At 46.6% G+C, this 17,460-nt stretch overlaps 1 long non-coding RNA gene across 1 annotated transcript; it reads right to left on the bottom strand.

The window, feature by feature from the left end:
* Positions 1 to 250: 250 nt before the first annotated feature.
* On the bottom strand, positions 251 to 14,387 carry LOC144606023 (uncharacterized). The gene is made up of 3 exons (XR_013548909.1): positions 14,290 to 14,387; positions 1,346 to 1,620; positions 251 to 389 (listed from the first exon to the last, which is right to left on the bottom strand). It is a non-coding gene; the product is annotated as an uncharacterized LOC144606023 (long non-coding RNA).
* Between the last annotated feature and the right edge of the window lie 3,073 nt (positions 14,388 to 17,460).

The raw sequence follows: 17,460 nt of genomic DNA, 5'->3' as shown, positions 1-17,460 counted from the left end.
TTTTCAAGAGGATATTCTGGTGAAGTTCCAATCCTCCACTTTCAAAGGCATATCCATGGGCAGCAATAAAGACTTCTTTGTCTAACATGCGATGATCAAAGTACTTGAGTAAAAAACAATTCCATTTTTCTGCACTCAAGGTGAATGCAAGAATGGTTTCCACATTCACAGTGTATTTGGATACAGCTTAAACTAACAGAGTGTAAATTTAAAATAAAAATTGCTGGCAAGCATTCCACTTTCCTGGTATGAGACTCGAGTCCACAGCTTTATGACCGAGAGGCGGGGATGCATCTAAGGCTAATGCTTTTCAAGCTGAGACCCAGTCTCGGGGAAGTACCTCAGGTCTGCTCCTTCAACTTTCTGAATCCTGATGACAATACTTAATGCTGCAGGGAAATAAAATGTTTTCCTTCTTATTTTGAAAAGCAAACCGTAATACAGTATTCACCAATTTTAAAACTTATGTTAGTGGCCAGCACCTGGGAATCCAGGGGCAAGGATAGTCTAGCCTTTGACGCAAATCTCTAACCTGGTTCTTACACGAACACACTATGATGATCACAATTACTGTTCAAACTGGAAATATAAAACCTTTAAATATAAAATCTTTAATTGTGTAGAAACCTGAAGGAAGCCTATAAAAGGCATAGATACAACACAGTGTGGGCACTGTGTGTTGGTGGAAGTAACCACAGCCTTGGGTGGTCGATAAGATGCCATTCAAGTGGGGTGCTTGTTCTGGATAGTGTTTAGGTTGTGGAGAGTTGTTAGAGCTGCAGTCATTAAGGCGAATGGAGGGTTTTCCATCTCACTCATGATTTGTGCCTAGTACCTTAGTTTAGAGATACAACGTGGAAACAGGTCCTTCGCCCACTGAGTCCACACCAACCATTGATTAAACATGCAAAAGGTCTATGTGCTCACACTTTTAATTAACCTACAAACCTGCACGTCTTTGGAGTGTGGGAGGAAACCCGAGCTCCTGGAGAAAACCCACAGTCACAGGGAGAACGTACAAACTTCATCCAGACAGCACCCATTGTCAGCATCTAACCCGAGTCTCTGACGCTGTGAGGCAGCAGCTCTATCATTGTGCTGCCTGATGTAGGCGGCAAACGTTTTTGTGGTGTCAGGAGGTGAATCACACAGGGGGAGACCCAGCCCCTGACTTAGTTGTTTCATCATGTTCTTAGTCTGGTCCAGCTGAGGTTCTTGTTCTTGGTGTCCACAGGATAGAGGGACTCACCAATGGGAAAATCAAACGGAGGTGCTTACAGTATGTCTTATTGGACTTGGTCACTGCCTGCCTCTTCAGTAAAGACAACATACAATGTAAACTTACATTTGAGTCGGCACGGATTTTAACCGCACTAAAACCAAAGCCGCCAAACACGAAGGGTCTCGACCCGAAACGTCACTCATTCCTTCTCTCCAGAGATGCTGCCCATCCCTGAGTTACTCCAGCTTTTTGTGTCTATCTTCGGTTTAAACCAGCATCTGCAGATCCTTCTTACACCAAGACTCCTGGGCTCCCAGCAGAATTTATTTTCCCAGTCATCCTGTACTGCCATCAGTTGTCAATATTCAGTGGACTCAAGGAACAGCAGATGCTTATTTCTAATAAAAGGCACAAAAATGCTACAGATATTTAGCAGGTCAGGCAGCATGATGAACAATACATTTTATGCCCGCTTTGAGCAGAAGGCCAAGGGGATGATGCCATCCGTCCCACCAGACTCGAGTGTGCCTTTTCCTTGGGTCACTGTTGCAAATGTTAAGTTTGCCTTACTGAGTCCCAGGCCGCATCCATAGGAACTGCATGGACCAACCTGTGGGAGTGTTGATGGACATCTTTAATCTATCCCTACCCCGTTCTGAGATACCCACCTGCTTCAAGAAGACCGGCGGCACGGTAGCGCAGCGGTAGAGTTGCTGCTTTACAGCGAATGCAGCACCGGAGACTCAGGTTCGATCCTGACTATGGTTGCTGCACTGTAAGGAGTTTGTATATAACAGTATAACAGAGCTTTATTTGTCATTCGGTACCGAGGTACCGAACGAAACTACATAGCAGTCATACAAAAAAAGAACACGAGACACATAACCCCAACACAAACGTCCATCACAGTGACTCCACACACCCCCTCACTGTGATGGAGGCAACAAAACTTCCACTCTCTTCCCCACGCCCACGGACAGACAGCTCGTCCCCGACCGACCCGCACAGTCCCCGCAAGGGGGTGGAAGTCCCAGCGGCCGAATTGCACCGGGTGCTGAAACGTCTCGCGGCCGAGCCGGGCGATGAAAGGCCCCGCGACCAAGCCTTGCGCAGCAAAGTCCCGTGGCCGAGCCGCACCGGGCGATGTTAAGTCCCGCGGCCGAGCCGCACCAGCGATGAAAAGTCCCGCGGCCGAGCTGCACCGGGCGATGTAAAGTCCCGCGGCCGAGCCGCATCGGGCGATGTTAGGCCCCGCAGCCGAGCTGCACCGGGCACTGTTAAGTCCAGCGGCCGAGCCGCACCAGCGATGTAAAGTCCTGCGGCCAAGCCGCACCGGGCGATGAAAAGTCCCGCGGCCGAGCCGCACCGGGCACTGTTAAGTCCAGCGGCCAAGCCGCACCGGGCGATGTAAAGTCCAGCGGCCAAGCCGCACCGGGCGATGTAAAGTCCAGCGGCCGAGCCGCACCGGGCGATGTTAGGCTCCGCAGCCGAGCCGCACCCCGCGCCGTGAGGAAGAGAAAAGTTTCCCCCACCCCCCCCCACCACCCCCCCACCCACACCACCACCCCCCACACATACACAACCAAAAAAAAAAAAAAACCATCCCAACACCGACACACAACAAAAAAAAAGGAAAAAAGACGAACAGACTGCTAGCGAGCCGCAGCCATTAGGCGCCGCCACGTTCTCCCCGTGACCTGCGTGGGTTTTCTCCGAGATCTTCGGTTTCCTCCCATACTCCAAAGACGTACAGGTATGTAGGTTAATTGGCTGGGTAAATGTAAAAATTGTCCCTAGTGGGTGTAGGATAGTGTTAATGTACGGGGATCGCTGGGCGGCACGGACTTGGAGGGCCAAAAAGGCCTGTTTCCGGCTGTATATATATGATATGATGATATGATATGATGATATGATATGATGAAGTGAAGGCCGGTGTTGCAGTCAAGTGCATGACTGAAGCTTTGGCTCAAGGGGCTTTGGTGAGAAGGGCTGAGGAAAGCAGTGTCTAGCACGCGAGTCCGTTTCAAGCTCGGAGATGGAGCAGCAGCGGGAAGCCCAGGGAAGAGCAGCCGGGAATAAATAAATAAAGTAAGATGCAGGGTGATGTGAGATGCTGTAGCTACATGATGTGGGAGCTGGTGGACCCCACAGTGCCTACTCATCACCACCTCTGCAGCACAGGTTAGTTTCTGGAGGAATTCAGGCTCACAATTGATGAGCTGGAATCTCAGCTTCAAACACCGTGTTATATCAGGGACATTGGCATGAGAACTTTGTAATTACAGAGTTAAACTCATGGCTCCAAGGTTGGTGTTAGAGGTGGGTTTGAATTGGTGGGACATAGGCATCAGTACTGGGGAAGGAGGGAGCTGTTCATATGGGATGGACTCCACCTTATCCCTGCTGGGACCAGGGTCCTGGTGAATCACATAACTAGGGCTGTAGATAGGGCTTTAAACTAAATAGGGGGGGAGCCATCCTCCCTTTTCTTGACTCACGGTCTCCATCACGGGAGATGGACTATCAACTGACTATTGACCAAACAGTGACAGAGTCCCCCTAGTCCTCACCTTTCACCCCATCAGCCGTCGCATACAACACATAATCCTCCAACATTTTAGCCACCTCCAACGGGATCCCACCACTAGTCACATCTTCTCATTTCCACCCCTTTCCGCAGAGCCCATTCCATCCGCAACTCCCTGGTTAACTCGTCCCTTCCCACCCAAACCACCCCCTCCCCAGGTACATTCCCCCACAACTGCAGGAGATGCAGCACCTGTCCCTATACCTCCCCCCTCGACTCTGCTCATAGACATTGACATTCCTTTCAGATGAGGCAGAAGTTCACTTGCACCTCCTCCAACCTCATCTACTGTATCTGCTGTTCCAGGTGTGGACTCCTAAATATCGGCAATGGTTTCACTGAACACCTCCCCTCAGTCCACCTGGGCCTATGCGATTTCCTGGTTGCCAAACATTTTAGCTCCCCCTCCCATTCCCTCACTGAGCTTTCTGTCCTGGGCCTCCTCCACTGTCAGAGTGAGGCCACACACAAATTGGAGGAACAGCACCTCATATTTCACTTGAGCAGCTTACAACCCAGCGGTATGAATATTGATTTCTTTAACTTCAAGCAACCCTTGCCTTCCCTCTCTCTCCAGCCCTCCCCACCCCAGTCTTCCTGCTAGTTTTATTGTCCCCTCATTATCACTTCCTCCACAGCCAACAATGGACCATTGTGGGCACTTTGACTATCGGCGCCGACTCCGATTTGTTCTGTACCTTTTCATATCTCTAGTTTCCCTCTGCCCTGACTCTCAGTTTGAAGAAGGGTCTCGACCCGAAACGTCACCTATTCCTTTCTCCAGAGATGCTGCCTGACTCGCTGAATTGCTCCAGCATTTTGTGTCTACCTTCAGTGCAAACCAACATCTGCAGTTCCTTCCTACACATTTTAAAACCCGGCCTGCTTTGAACAAGCTGCCAATGTAATCTGTGCTTATGAGAAGCCTGCTATCTTTCAGTTTACAAACTTTAATCTGTTGTGTATATCCAATCATATGCTATGTTCAAACATCACACTCCTACTAATTTATTTACATCGGCGTCAGATTTAATACATGTAGAGTGCAGAAGTTGGGAGGTCATGTTGCAGTTGCGTAAGACGTTGATGAGTATTGTGTTTAGTTCTGGGCACCATGTCATAGGAAAGATGTTGTCAAGCTGGAAGGGGTACAGAGAAGATGTTGTCAGGACTAGAGGGTCTGATTTACAGGGAGAGGTTGTGCAGGCTGGGACTCTATTCCTTGGGATGTAGGAGGATGAGGGATGATCTTAGAGAGGTGTATAAAATTATAAAATCATGAGAGGAATAGATCGGGTAGATGTACTGTCTCTTGCCCATAGTAGGGGAATCGAGGACCAGAGGATATAGGTTTAAGGTGAAGGGGAAAAGATTTCATAGGAATCTGAAGGGTAACTTTGTTACACAAAGGATAGTGAGTGTATGGAACAAGCTGCCAGAGGAGGTAGTTGAGGCTGGGACTATCCCAACATTTAAGAAACAGGTTTGGAGGCATATGGACCAAACGCAGGCAGGTGGGACTAGTGTAGCTGGGACATTGTTGGCTGGTGTGGGCAAGTTAGGCCAAAGGCCTGTTTCCACACTGCATTACTCGATGACATAAAGGGGCGTGGCTGTGTTCTGCAGCTGCGGCTCACCGGCAGTTTCTCTGTCTTTTTTTTTGTTTTTTGTCTATTGTCATCGTTTAATGTACGTTTTGTTCTATTTTTAACTCTGTGTATGTGGGGGGGGTGGTGGGGGGGTTGGGGGAAACCTTTTTTTCTAATCTCTTCCTCAACGGAGATACGACCTTTACCGTGTCGTATCTCCGTTCGCGCTACGGCCTAACATCGTGGAGTCGGCGGCCTCCAGCTGGGATCGACCTTGAAGACTCCGGTCGCAGGGCCTGGACTTACCATCTCGGAGGCTTCGGCCGTGGGCCCTGCAGACCGCAACATCGGGAGTTCGCAGGTCCCTGGCTGGCGACCGGTTTTTGGGAGCTCCAGCCGTAGCAGCTTCGACCGCCCCGAAGCGCAAGGTACGATCGACCCGCCCGCAGGCCCTTCATCGCCCTGCGTGGCTCGGCCGCAGCACTTTCCATCGCCCGGTGGGGGCTCGGGACTTTCGTCGGCCTGCTCGGCTCGGCCCTGGGACTTTCCATCGCCCGGTGGGGGCTCAGGACTTTCATCGGCCTGCTCGGCTCGGCCCTGGGACTTTCCATCGCCCGGTGGGGGCTTCAAAAAGTTGGGAGCCTCGATCACCTCGTGGCACCACGGGAGAAGAATGAGGAGGAGATAAGACTTTGCCTTCCATCACAGTGAGGGTGTGCCTAGAGCAATCACTGTGATGGCTGTTTGTGTAAAAATTGTATCTGCGTGTCCTGTGCTTTTTGTTGTCTACTGCCGGACCCTGACGTGAGAGGACGCTGGCGTTGTTTATTCGCCGCTTTTCCATTAGGATAGTTTGTCTGTTTGTTTTTATGTTGATTGTTTTTGTAAAGCGCTTTGAGCACCCGATAAGGCGCTATATAAAATAAATGAATTATTATTAATTATTATTATTATGTTCAGGTTATACCATCTGAGCACTCCACTTTACTGCTGAACACCATCTAGTTTCCACACTCTGAGTGGTATCCTGTGTTGCTCCACCTTTAGCCCGTGACGAGTGAAATGTATTGAGACACTCGAGTCCTCATTTTTCAAATGCCCTTGTTGATGTTCTCATTCGTAAAATCCATATCTCCACTAGGAATTTGGTCAGATCGCCTGATCTCCCTTTTCCATGGTCTCCTTTTGTATTGTGTTGTTATTGCAGTTAATCAGTGGTGAAGACTCTTGTAGATAGACACAAAGTTGGAGTAACCTAGCGGGACAGGCAGCATCTCTGGAGAGAAGGAATGGGTGACGTTTCGATTCGAGACCCTTCTTCAGATTCTTGTCCCATCCCAGGGAACACTGGCACCTTCTCTTATTCACACACTGGGAAATTTGCATGTTGATATCCACTTATCTCACCTTAGTTCCTATTACACTTCTAAAAGTTCCTTAGATAATTCAGCCTGTGTTTATTTCAGGCCAGATGTTGGCAAAGCAACATCAGCATTGGAAATAATCTGCGTTGCTTCAGTCACAAACACAGCTGCTCGGAAAATCTTATCATGGGAATTGTAACATAAATGATTATCTAGAATGCTGTGATGCATCTACTTGAGAGGGCAGAGCTAAATACTGTGCTGCCCCTGGCTCCCTGATACTGAGATAAACGTATTCATGCCCCAAGGCAATTTTTTACCAGACTTTGACAGTAAGTATTTCGATTTCCATCAGACTCTCAGCTATAGCATTTGATAATGAAATCCTTATTTATTGCACTGAGGCACCTGATAACCAAGATGTGTGTTCCTATCTTCAGTATTTTCACTGATTTCCTTGATAATTAGAACGAGTTTTGCAGAAAGAGAAACAGTAAGTGTCTCCACATGCATCTGATGTATGTGTATTGTGGAGCATGATGTGGCCACAGAGAAGATGTTGTGGGTGGCTGGCGGCAGTTCTGAACCTGTACGATTCCACGTCACGATCCCAGTTGGAGCTGGAACACAATGGTTATTTGGATTGTTCCAGAGTCAATTCCATTTGGCAGTGAATGTTAACGTTTAATGTTGGCAATGTGTGAACATGTTGTATAAGATGTTGGCCAGACTGCATTTAGAGTATTGTGTTCAGTTCTGGGCACCACATTATAGGAACGATGTGATCAAGCTGGAAAGGGTAAAGAGATGATTTACGAGGATGTTGCCAGGACTAGAGGGGGTGAGCTACAGGGAGAGGTTGAGTGGGCTGGGTCTCTATTCCCTGGAGCGCAGGAGGGTGAGGGGTGATCTGATTGAGGTGTACAAAATCATGAGAGGAGTAGATCAGGTAGATGCTCAGACTCTTGCCCAGAGTAGGGGAATCGAGGACCAGAGGACAAAGGTTCAAGGTGAAGAGGAAAAGATTTAATATGAATCTGAGGGGTAACATTTTCACACAAATGGTGGTAGGTGTATGGAACAAGCTCCCAGAGGAGGTAGTTGAGGCTGGGTGTGGGCAAGTTGGGCCAAAGGGTCTGTTTCCACGCTGTATCACTCTATGACTCTTTGTTATTCTGTCTATTTCATGTCATCTTTACACTTTGAATCATAGTTATGGTTTTAGTTATGAATCATAGTTTTAGTTATGGTTTTAGAGATACAGCACAGAAACAGGCCCTTCGGCCCACCGAGTCTGTGCCGACCAGCGATCCCCACACATTAACACAGGGGTTCCCAACCTTTTTCGTCCCGTTTACCCCTGGCAACTTTTCGAAAATAAATTTACCCTCACCCTGTTTTGTTCAGTATTTTGAGTTTACACTTCTACCATAATAAAGCAACCGACAAAGGGGAAATTTAAAAATACGGTTTTTGACATTATTATTTTGTTCAAATTTACCCCATGGGTAGATAAAATTTACCCCCTGGGGGTAAACGTACCCCAGGTTGGGAACCCTTGCATTAACACTATCGTACACAAACTAGGGACAATTTACACATACACCAAGCCAATTAACCTACATACCTGTACATCTTTGGAGTGTCGGAGGAAACCGAAGATCTTGGAGAAAATCCACGCAGGTCATGAGGATAACGTACAAACTCCGTACAGACAGCACCCGTAGTCGGGATGGAACCCGGGTCTCGGGCGCTGCAAGCACTGTAAGGCAGCAACTCTACCGCTGCACTGCCCTGCTTCACCCTGAGTTCAGCTTAATTTTTAAACAAGATTAGAATATAAATTAGCAACATGTAGCAAAGATAAAAATTGACCTTGATCTAAACAAACAAATATTAACATAATTAAGATGTATTGGGTTTGGCCTCTTTGCTTGTTATCGCCTCACTGTTCATCACCACATGCAAAGAAGATTGATCAAGTCGTTGCCTCTGACGTGGTGGTTCAGTTAGAGAGGAGACGGGGCAGGCTGGGCTTGTGTTCCTGGGAGCAGAGAAGGCTGAGGGAGGGACCTGAGAGCGGTGACCAAACTTATACGGGACATCGATGGGGTTGATTGAAGAAAGTTTCCCTCTAAGCGCAAGTGTCTAAAACTCGAAGGGGTAAGTTCAGGGTTAGGGAAGGGGTTTAGGAGGGAAAACAGGCTTTGCCCTGGGGATTGTTAGAGTCGAGAACGTGCTGCCTGAGTGGGTGGTGAAGACAGGAAGTAGCACAGCGTTTCAGGAATATGTGGATTGGTCACTTGAATCCTCAAGGTATTGGCGGCTCTAGGCCAAATGCTGGTGAATGGGATGAGTATAGTTGTGTACTCAATGATCAGCATAGATGCAATGGGCCAGAGAGCCTGCACATTGTGCTATATGATGCACGCGCTCTATAGATTGCAGTGGCTCTATGACTTTCCTGCTGAGAGCTGGCAAGGTGCAAACAGTAGGAGGAGGAGGTATGGATTCAGTGCATCACTGCAATGTCACAGTCATACATCACAATGGTGGTCATCTCCATTTAAGAAGTAATTCTGTGAGATGTGTTGCTTCACTCGGTGACAGTGTGTGTGTGGGACAGGCCTTTGTGTGGAGAGTACTGGTTCTGCATTACCAGCTGCTGAGGCTCGCTGTTTCCTTTCACCCTGGTGCCGGTGGAGGGACCAGGTATTCTTGCTGTGCTGGTTCCACACTGTACTCAGGAGGGAAGCCGTTCCCTGTACACAGCTGTGACTACAGACGTGAGCAGGCCTCGTTCTTCATCCTGTCTAAAGTTAATGAAGTGGGGCAAATATCCTTCCTGTAGTTATCCACCTTGACAAGATCCCACTTGGACCTGGATCACTGCGATTATTTTGATTGCTCCAGAGCCAATTCCATCTGGCAGTGAGGGAAACTGTTGGCGTTTAATGTTGGCTCTGTGTGGACATGTTATTCTGTCTACTTCATGTCACCTCTTCACTTTCAATCATTGAGTTCAGCTTAATTTTTAAACAATATTACAATATAAATCAGGGAACTTGTAGCAAAGATGAAAACTGACCTTGATCTAAACAAGCAAATATTAATAAGCTTCAAAGAATTTTATAAATTAAGAACTATTTCATTCTTCGACTGTAAACGTTGCTGTTGCAGATGGCTGGGTATAAATGTCTTGCTCACTTCAGCGTTATAATTAATTTCAATGTATTAAATGCGGTCCATCTGTCTTAAGATTTAAATTGTTTTCTAAATTGAATTTTTGATATATTTCACCTGTAGCCCGAGGCATCCAGCACACTGACTCTTTAATTGAACTGTCAAGTGTAGTACTAGGCCCTCAGTCAGGCCTGTCTCTATACTGTTGTATTTCACTGCCGGTAGACTTGGATTTGTTGATAGACCCTCAGCACTGTGGCACATTATTCTTCAGCCTTCTCCTTCTACATCCAAAGGCTTCAGCCAAGCATTATTTTGACCTCATATTGTACCTCCGTGTTCCTCCACAGTTAATGTGTTGCCAGATAAACTTTCCACCAAAATGGACAACCTAACAAGTCATCATTTCATAGTAGATAGACACAAAATGCTGGAGTAACTCAGCAGCACAGGCAGCATCTCTGGAGAGAAGGAATGGGTGACGTTTTGGATCAAAGCCCTTCTTCAGAGACCCTTCTTCAGAAGGGTTTGGACCGAAAACATCATTTTGTGTCTATCTTCGGTTTAAACCAGCATCTGCAGTTCCTTCCGACCTGTCATTTCATCGTATATTGCCAATGCAGAATCACTGACAGGTCAGTCTGCAACCGGCCTTCTACTGATTTCTTCTTTGGTTCATTGGGGCGGCACGGTAGCGCAGCGGTAGAGTTGCTGCTTTACAGCGAATGCAGCACCGGAGACTCAGGTTCGATCCTGACTACGGGTGCTGCACTGTAAGGAGTTTGTACGTTCTCCCCGTGACCTGCGTGGGTTTTCTCCGAGATCTTCGGTTTCCTCCCACACTCCAAAGACGTACAGGTATGTAGGTTAATTGGCTGGGTAAATGTAAAAATTGTCCCTAGTGGGTGTAGGATAGTGTTAATGTGCGGGGATCGCTGGGCAGCACGGACTTGGAGGGCCGAAAAGGCCTGTTTCCGGCTGTATATATATGATATGATTGCGTGAATTGTTTAACATCTCAATCTTCAACAAATACCCAGCAGCACATATTGTGATGTGAAGCACCTCCTGAATATGTGCAAAGTGATGAATGCTTTGGGATAGGAGATATAGAGTAAATGGTGAGCCACAAAGGAATGTTGAACAGAAGGACCTTGTGGCTCAAATCCATAGTTCCCTGAAAGCAGCAACATCAGCAGGTAGGGTGGTGAAGAGGACATATGGTGTGCTTGCTTTCATAATGACAGGCATAAAATATACGTTGAATGTATTGTGTGGACTTCTGGTCGCCACACTAGAGGAAAGGTGTGAGTGCAGAGTGGGTGCAGAGGAATCTCACCAGAATGTTGCCTGATTGGAGGAGTTCACAAAGTGTTGGAGTAACGCAGACCGTCAGGCAGCACATCTAGAAGACACACATTGGTGACACTTCTTCAGACTGATTGTGGTAGGAAGGAGAACGCTGGAAGAAAGCTGGGCACAGTAATAGATACAAAAAGCTGGAGTAACAGCGGGTCAGGCAGCATCTCTGGAGAGAAGGAATGGGTGACTCAGACTGTAATAGTTGGATAGGAAGGAGTCTGAAGAAGGGTCTCGATCCAAAACGTCACCCATTCCTTCTCTCCCGAGATGCTACCTGAGCTTCTGAGTTACTCCAGGATTTTGTGTCTACCTGCAATTGTTGGATACAGGTGAGGGGGCTTGATCAGCAGATGGTTAGACAAAGACCAGAGGTAAAAAAAGACTAAAGATTGGGAGATAAGGAAAGAGGTACAGGAGGGGGGGGGAGGGAGGGAGGGGGAGGGGGGGGGAGGGAGGGAGGGGGTGAGGGGTGGTTGTAAGGGAGAGGGGTTGATCAGAAACACATGTGCATCCAAGTGGGGCACAGAAAAGGCAGGAGGAAATGGTGGGAGGAAGTGTTTTTTTCATTAGCTACTTAAAATTGGATTGAGTCAACGTTGATACCAGTGGGTTATAAGCTACCCAAGCGGAATATGAGGTGCAGTTACTCCAGTTTGTGTGTCAACTCACTCTGGCAATGAAGGAGGCGCAGGGCAGAAAGGTCATTACAGGGATGGAAAGCGGAGATAAAATGAACACTGACAGACACAAAAACCTGGAGAAACTCAGCAAGTCAAACAGCATCTCTGGAGAAAAGAAATAGATGACGTTTTGGGTCGGTTCGAGTCTGAAGGGTCTCGACATGAAACGTCACCTATAACTTTTCTCCAGAGTTGCTGTCTGACCTGTTGAGTTACTCCAGCTTTTTGTGTCTATCTTCTGTTCCTTCTCAGTTGCTGTATCTTTGCAAAAAGTGCAGAAGTAAAAAATAGTTATTGTGCTTGTATTGTATGTCAAGTGGAATCATGGATATAATTCCTGGCCAATGAGGTATTACCAAGGAATAAACTCTACGGTTAAACGAAGCCGTTTGTCTGGTTGGCACCTTTTGTGTGACTCTATTTCACGAGGAGATATATCAGACATCACCGTTGGGGATTTCTGGCACAACAGTGAAACGAGTTCAAGCAAAGGGTTTCCAGTTTGAAATAGGAACTCTGTTTATTTCTCTCCATGTGCTTCCTGACTTGCTGAGTGTTTTCAACATTTTCTGCTTTGATATCAGATTTCCAGCAGAGGCAGACGTTTCAGTGACATTGCTGGCCAGTTTTATTTGTGCACACCCTCAACTTCTAAAGGCAGTGTTAGGAAGGGAACCATTGGAATTACTGTCTGTTATCTGGAGGTGTGTTGTAGTTTCATTTCTTTTAGTGTAGTTTTGTGATACAGTGTGGAAACAGGCCCTTAGGCCCACCGAGACCGCACCGACCAGTGATCCCCGCACACTAATACTATCCTACACACACTTAGGGACAGTTTACAATTTTACTGAAGCTAATTAACCAACAAACCTGTATGTGTTTGGAGTGTGGGAGGAAACCTGAACACCCAGAGAAAAACAAGCAAGTCACAGGGAGAACGTACAAACTCCGTACAGGCAGCACCCTTAGTCAGGATCGAACATGGATCTCTGGTGCTGTAAGGCAGCAACTCTATCGTTGCGCCACAGTGCTGCTCCTTGCCAACGTGCCAACCATGAATGTCCACCATGGAGATGGCCAGCTCACACCTCCTGTGACGTATGAGAGGGGAAGGTGCTGCTCCACTGAGTTCACTGGATTGTAATGCTGCAGGCCGCGGGGCACAGCGAGGGGCCATCAATATCAGGACAGCACAGGTGACCATCCCCAGCTTCTTCCGACGGCTGGAATGTGAAGGGTCTACACAGGTTCCTCAAATGCTGTCAACATGTGGCTTCCCACTAGGCAAGGGGGACATTGCTCTGCAATTTCTCAGTGTGACTGCATTCTGGGGCCTGACCAGAGCCGGCTGCAGTGATAGAGACAGGCAGCACGGGAAGAAGGCCCTTCGGCCACCAAGAAGGATGAGAGGAGATCTTATAGAAACATATAAAATTCTTATGGGCTATATACAGGAAAAATGTTCCCGATGTTGGGGAAGTCCAGAACCAGGGGTCACAGTGTAAGAATAAGAGGGAGGCCATTTAGGACTGAGATGAGGAAAACCTTTTCCACCCAGAGAGTTGTGAATCTGTGGAATTCTCTGCCATAGAAGGCAGTGGAGGCCAATTCACTGCATGTTTTCAACAGTTAAATATAGCTCTTAGGGTTAACAGAATCAAGGGGTATGGGAAGAAAGCAGGAACTGGGTACTGATTTTGGATGATTAGCAATGATCATATTGGATGGCCGTGATCAAAGGGCCGAATGGCCTAATCCTGCACCGATTCCCATGTCTCTGTTTCTAAGCCGATGCTGACCATCTTGCCTGAGCCATTTACCGGCACTTGCTTGGTCGCCTGCATCAAGTGCCCGCCCAGATGCCCCTTAAATGTTTTATCGTGTGTTTTGTCAAGTGTGCCGAGGAAACCTCTCCCCATCAATGGGGAAATGCCAGTTAGTTTGTGTTGCTAATGCAACTTTGTGGTCAGTCACAGAGGGGATGCACATGTTTACACTGTCCCTGCGAACAGAAGCGGCTGCTGCAGCAACTGCTGCCCGTGTTAAGAGGCAGGGGAGACGGGGAGACGGGGAGCGGATACTTTCTGCATGATATTTTTATATTGGGGCAAGTGAGGGAGGAATCCCTTGAAGTGCGTGGCCAGGAGCCGAGCCGAGCCGAGCCGCACCCTGTCTGCCGCTGTGTGAATCAGTAGCTCCAGCTGTAACCTGAGGATGCGCTCTGTAATCAGCCATACCTGTCATTTCAACATCTCAGGACGCTTTTGTCTCCAGGTCCCGCACAGCTGGTACTTAAACTCACCCAAGGGAACATCCTTGATCAATCATCCTCTGTTCTTTACAAGTGCACCCCGGGAGCGAGGCACCGGCGCTTTCATGAACACACTGCGTGTCTGCAGGTGAAACCTGCCAAAGGGTGAAATACTCCCGGGAACCAGTGGCGTGATCGCGGGAACCAATAAAGTGTACGCTCCGAGGGCACAGAAAGAACAGCAGTCACACTCAAAGATACCAGAGGCCACAATGCAACTGAGACTTCACGTCTGAAGTTTCCCCAGAGTCAACCTCTAGTATCTTTGGAGTCAACTACCTGATCCAACCTACATTCCGCCGCCTTCCAAAGCTGCCTTCAAAGCTCAGCAAAGTTGTTGCCATTGTATGCACAATTCAGATTCCACTCCTAGTCGCACCTGGTTTGTGCTGGCCATCTCGCAACGCATCTAAAGAATGTGTGTTTGTGCTCGCTGGCGATAAAGAGTGGAGATAAACGGTCTTTGTCAGATCAGATTGCAATTGCTCCTGACAACGTCTTTGCTTCCTTTAACTTTCACATCCCCACTTTCTGCTGCATCTCAAGTCTGGGCAAACGCATGCATGTCTCCTGATCAACCTGGGGTGGGGGAAGAAAACCCGATAATCTACAGCTGACTTGCAGGAATTCACCACTTCAGTGAGATCTAAATAAGATCCGACAGTGACGATAACTGTTGCTTCTGCATTCCAATCAAATACACTGGTCACTGAAATATCCATCAGAGGGGAAGTAAAAAACCTACTTGATTGTGGTTGCACGTGTAATGGAGGGAACATTTTGACACATTGCTACAACCAAGTTTACCGGATCAAACAATGCCCTCGATATAAATTACGAGATGTCTGTGAAAAACGTCCTCTATGAAAAGAAGCGGTTGACGATACGATAGAATTGTATTTATCCCAGGAGTGAAATTCAGACCTCAACGTCAATTAATAAATACATCTTCTTCCCGAAGCAAGAGGAACCCCATGCAAACATTTCAATCCAGTTTTTGATTTCTAGGGTTTTAATAATTTTAAATAAATTCTAGTTTTTTAAATAATATGATCAATTTGGACTGATTGAGAATTTCCTGCTTGATGTGACCCACAGATTTTGGTTGTCAGATGAGTGAAGAGTCAAGAGTGTTTTATTGTCATATGTCCCAAACAGAACAATGAAATTCTTGCTCGCAGCAGCACAACAGAATATGTAAAGAATATAATAAAGGAAAGAAAATTATAGATGTATACATGTGTGTGTGTGTATGTACATAAAGTAGAAAAACAAAAGAGTAAAGAAAAAAGTTCAGTAAGCATATATATATATATACACCGATCAACCAAAACATTATGACCACCTGCCTAATATGCTGTTGGTCCTCCGTGTGCAGCCCCATACACAGCAGGGTACAAAGCACTGTGTATTGTGACACATTCCTCCCGTGACCACCATTAAAATTTTCTGTGACTTGTGCCACAGCAGATTCTCTGTCAGTTCAGACCAGACAGGATAGCCTTTGTTGCCTTCGCACATCGATGAACCTTGGGCGCCCAAAACCCTGTGTCCCTCCTCAGACTACTGTTGGTAGGTACTCACCACTTCAGTCTGAAGAAGGGTCTCAACCCGAAACGTCACCCATTCCTTCTCTCCTGAGATGCTGCCTGAACCGTTGAGTTACTCCAGCATTTTGTGAATAAATACCTTCGATTTGTACCAGCATCTGCAGTTATTTTCCTACACTGCTGACCGGGAGCACCCCACAAGCCTTGCTGTTTCTGGAATGCTCTGATCTAATCGGCTGGCCATAACAATTTGGCCCTTGTCAAAGTTGCTCAGGTCTTTACTCCTGCCCATTACTCCTGCATCCAACACATCAACTTTAAGACCTGACTGTTCGCTTGCTGCCTAATATATCCCACCCCTTGATAGATGCCATTGTAACAAGATAATCAATGTTATTCGCTTTGCCTGTCAGTGGTCACAATGTTTTGGCTGATCGGTGTATATCAATGCTACCTGTGAATTAAGAATGGAAAAAGAAGACACATTGTTATTCCCTTATAGTCTGGCAATGTTAATAAGCACTGTAAGCTTGCATGGAGAATACATCTACATAAACAGAATATATATATTTGTGTGTGTTTGCGCGTGTGTGTACATAAAGTAGAAAGAAAAAAATGAAGAATAAAGAAAAAAGTTCATTATAAATATCTATGCATATATACTCATATAGCCATTGTAACAATTTCCATCTCTGTTTATGTAGATTTACTTTTCATACAAGCTTGCAGTGCATATTAACATTGCATGACAATACAGTAATGGAATAATAATGTGTCTTCTCTTTCCACTCGTAACTCACAGGTAGCATTGATATTATTAGGTGAAGATGAGCTCCCCTCATCAACGCATTTTCCATCACAGGCCACTCTCAGAAGTGATCAATCACTGCTTGGCAACCTGTGACCTTTGTGGACAACTTTTGGAAGTGCGACATTTCCTCTGGTCATCTATGAACTCTTGCTGATAGGAAGATCTCACTCACATCCATCAAAACCTCAGGGCATTCCAAATTACCTCACAGGCAATGAATTACTTTCTTTGAAACCTATTCACTGATAAATGTGAGGGAACAAAGTCGTCAAATTGCTCAAAGCAATGTCTCAGAATCATCAATGAGAAGAAAGTCCAGATCACCTTCTTTAGTAGTCAATTGCTATATGAAGCTGGCTGGGTATACAACACTGTTGGACTAATGTTGGCTTAAGCTAAGAACCAAGCAATGTGATTGAAACTACTGTAAACATTTACCCAAAATTGTGCAGTGCCTTTTGCATCTCTTCCAGAATGTCCTACAGTAGTTAACAGCCAACAAAGTGCCTTTGAAGTGTAATCACAGTTATAATGTTGGAAGTACACTGGTCAATTTGCATTCAGCAAGCCCACACAAGCAGTGGTGTGATAAAGACTAAGTCATCTGATGTAGTGACATGTAGTGTAAGAAAATAACTGCAGATGCTGGTACAAATCGAAGGTATTTATTCACAAAATGCTGGAGTAACTCAGCAGGTCAGGCAGCATCTCAGGAGAGAAGGAATGGGTGACGTTTCGGGTCGAGACCCTTCTTCAGACTGATGTCTGGGGGGCAGGACAAAGGAAGGATATAGGTGGAGA

The sequence above is a fragment of the Rhinoraja longicauda genome, chromosome 25, assembly GCF_053455715.1.
Source record: "Rhinoraja longicauda isolate Sanriku21f chromosome 25, sRhiLon1.1, whole genome shotgun sequence".
Lineage (NCBI taxonomy): Eukaryota > Metazoa > Chordata > Chondrichthyes > Rajiformes > Arhynchobatidae > Rhinoraja > Rhinoraja longicauda.
Note: the sequence above shows the minus strand (reverse complement) of the source record. Positions and strands in the feature narration are given on the sequence as shown.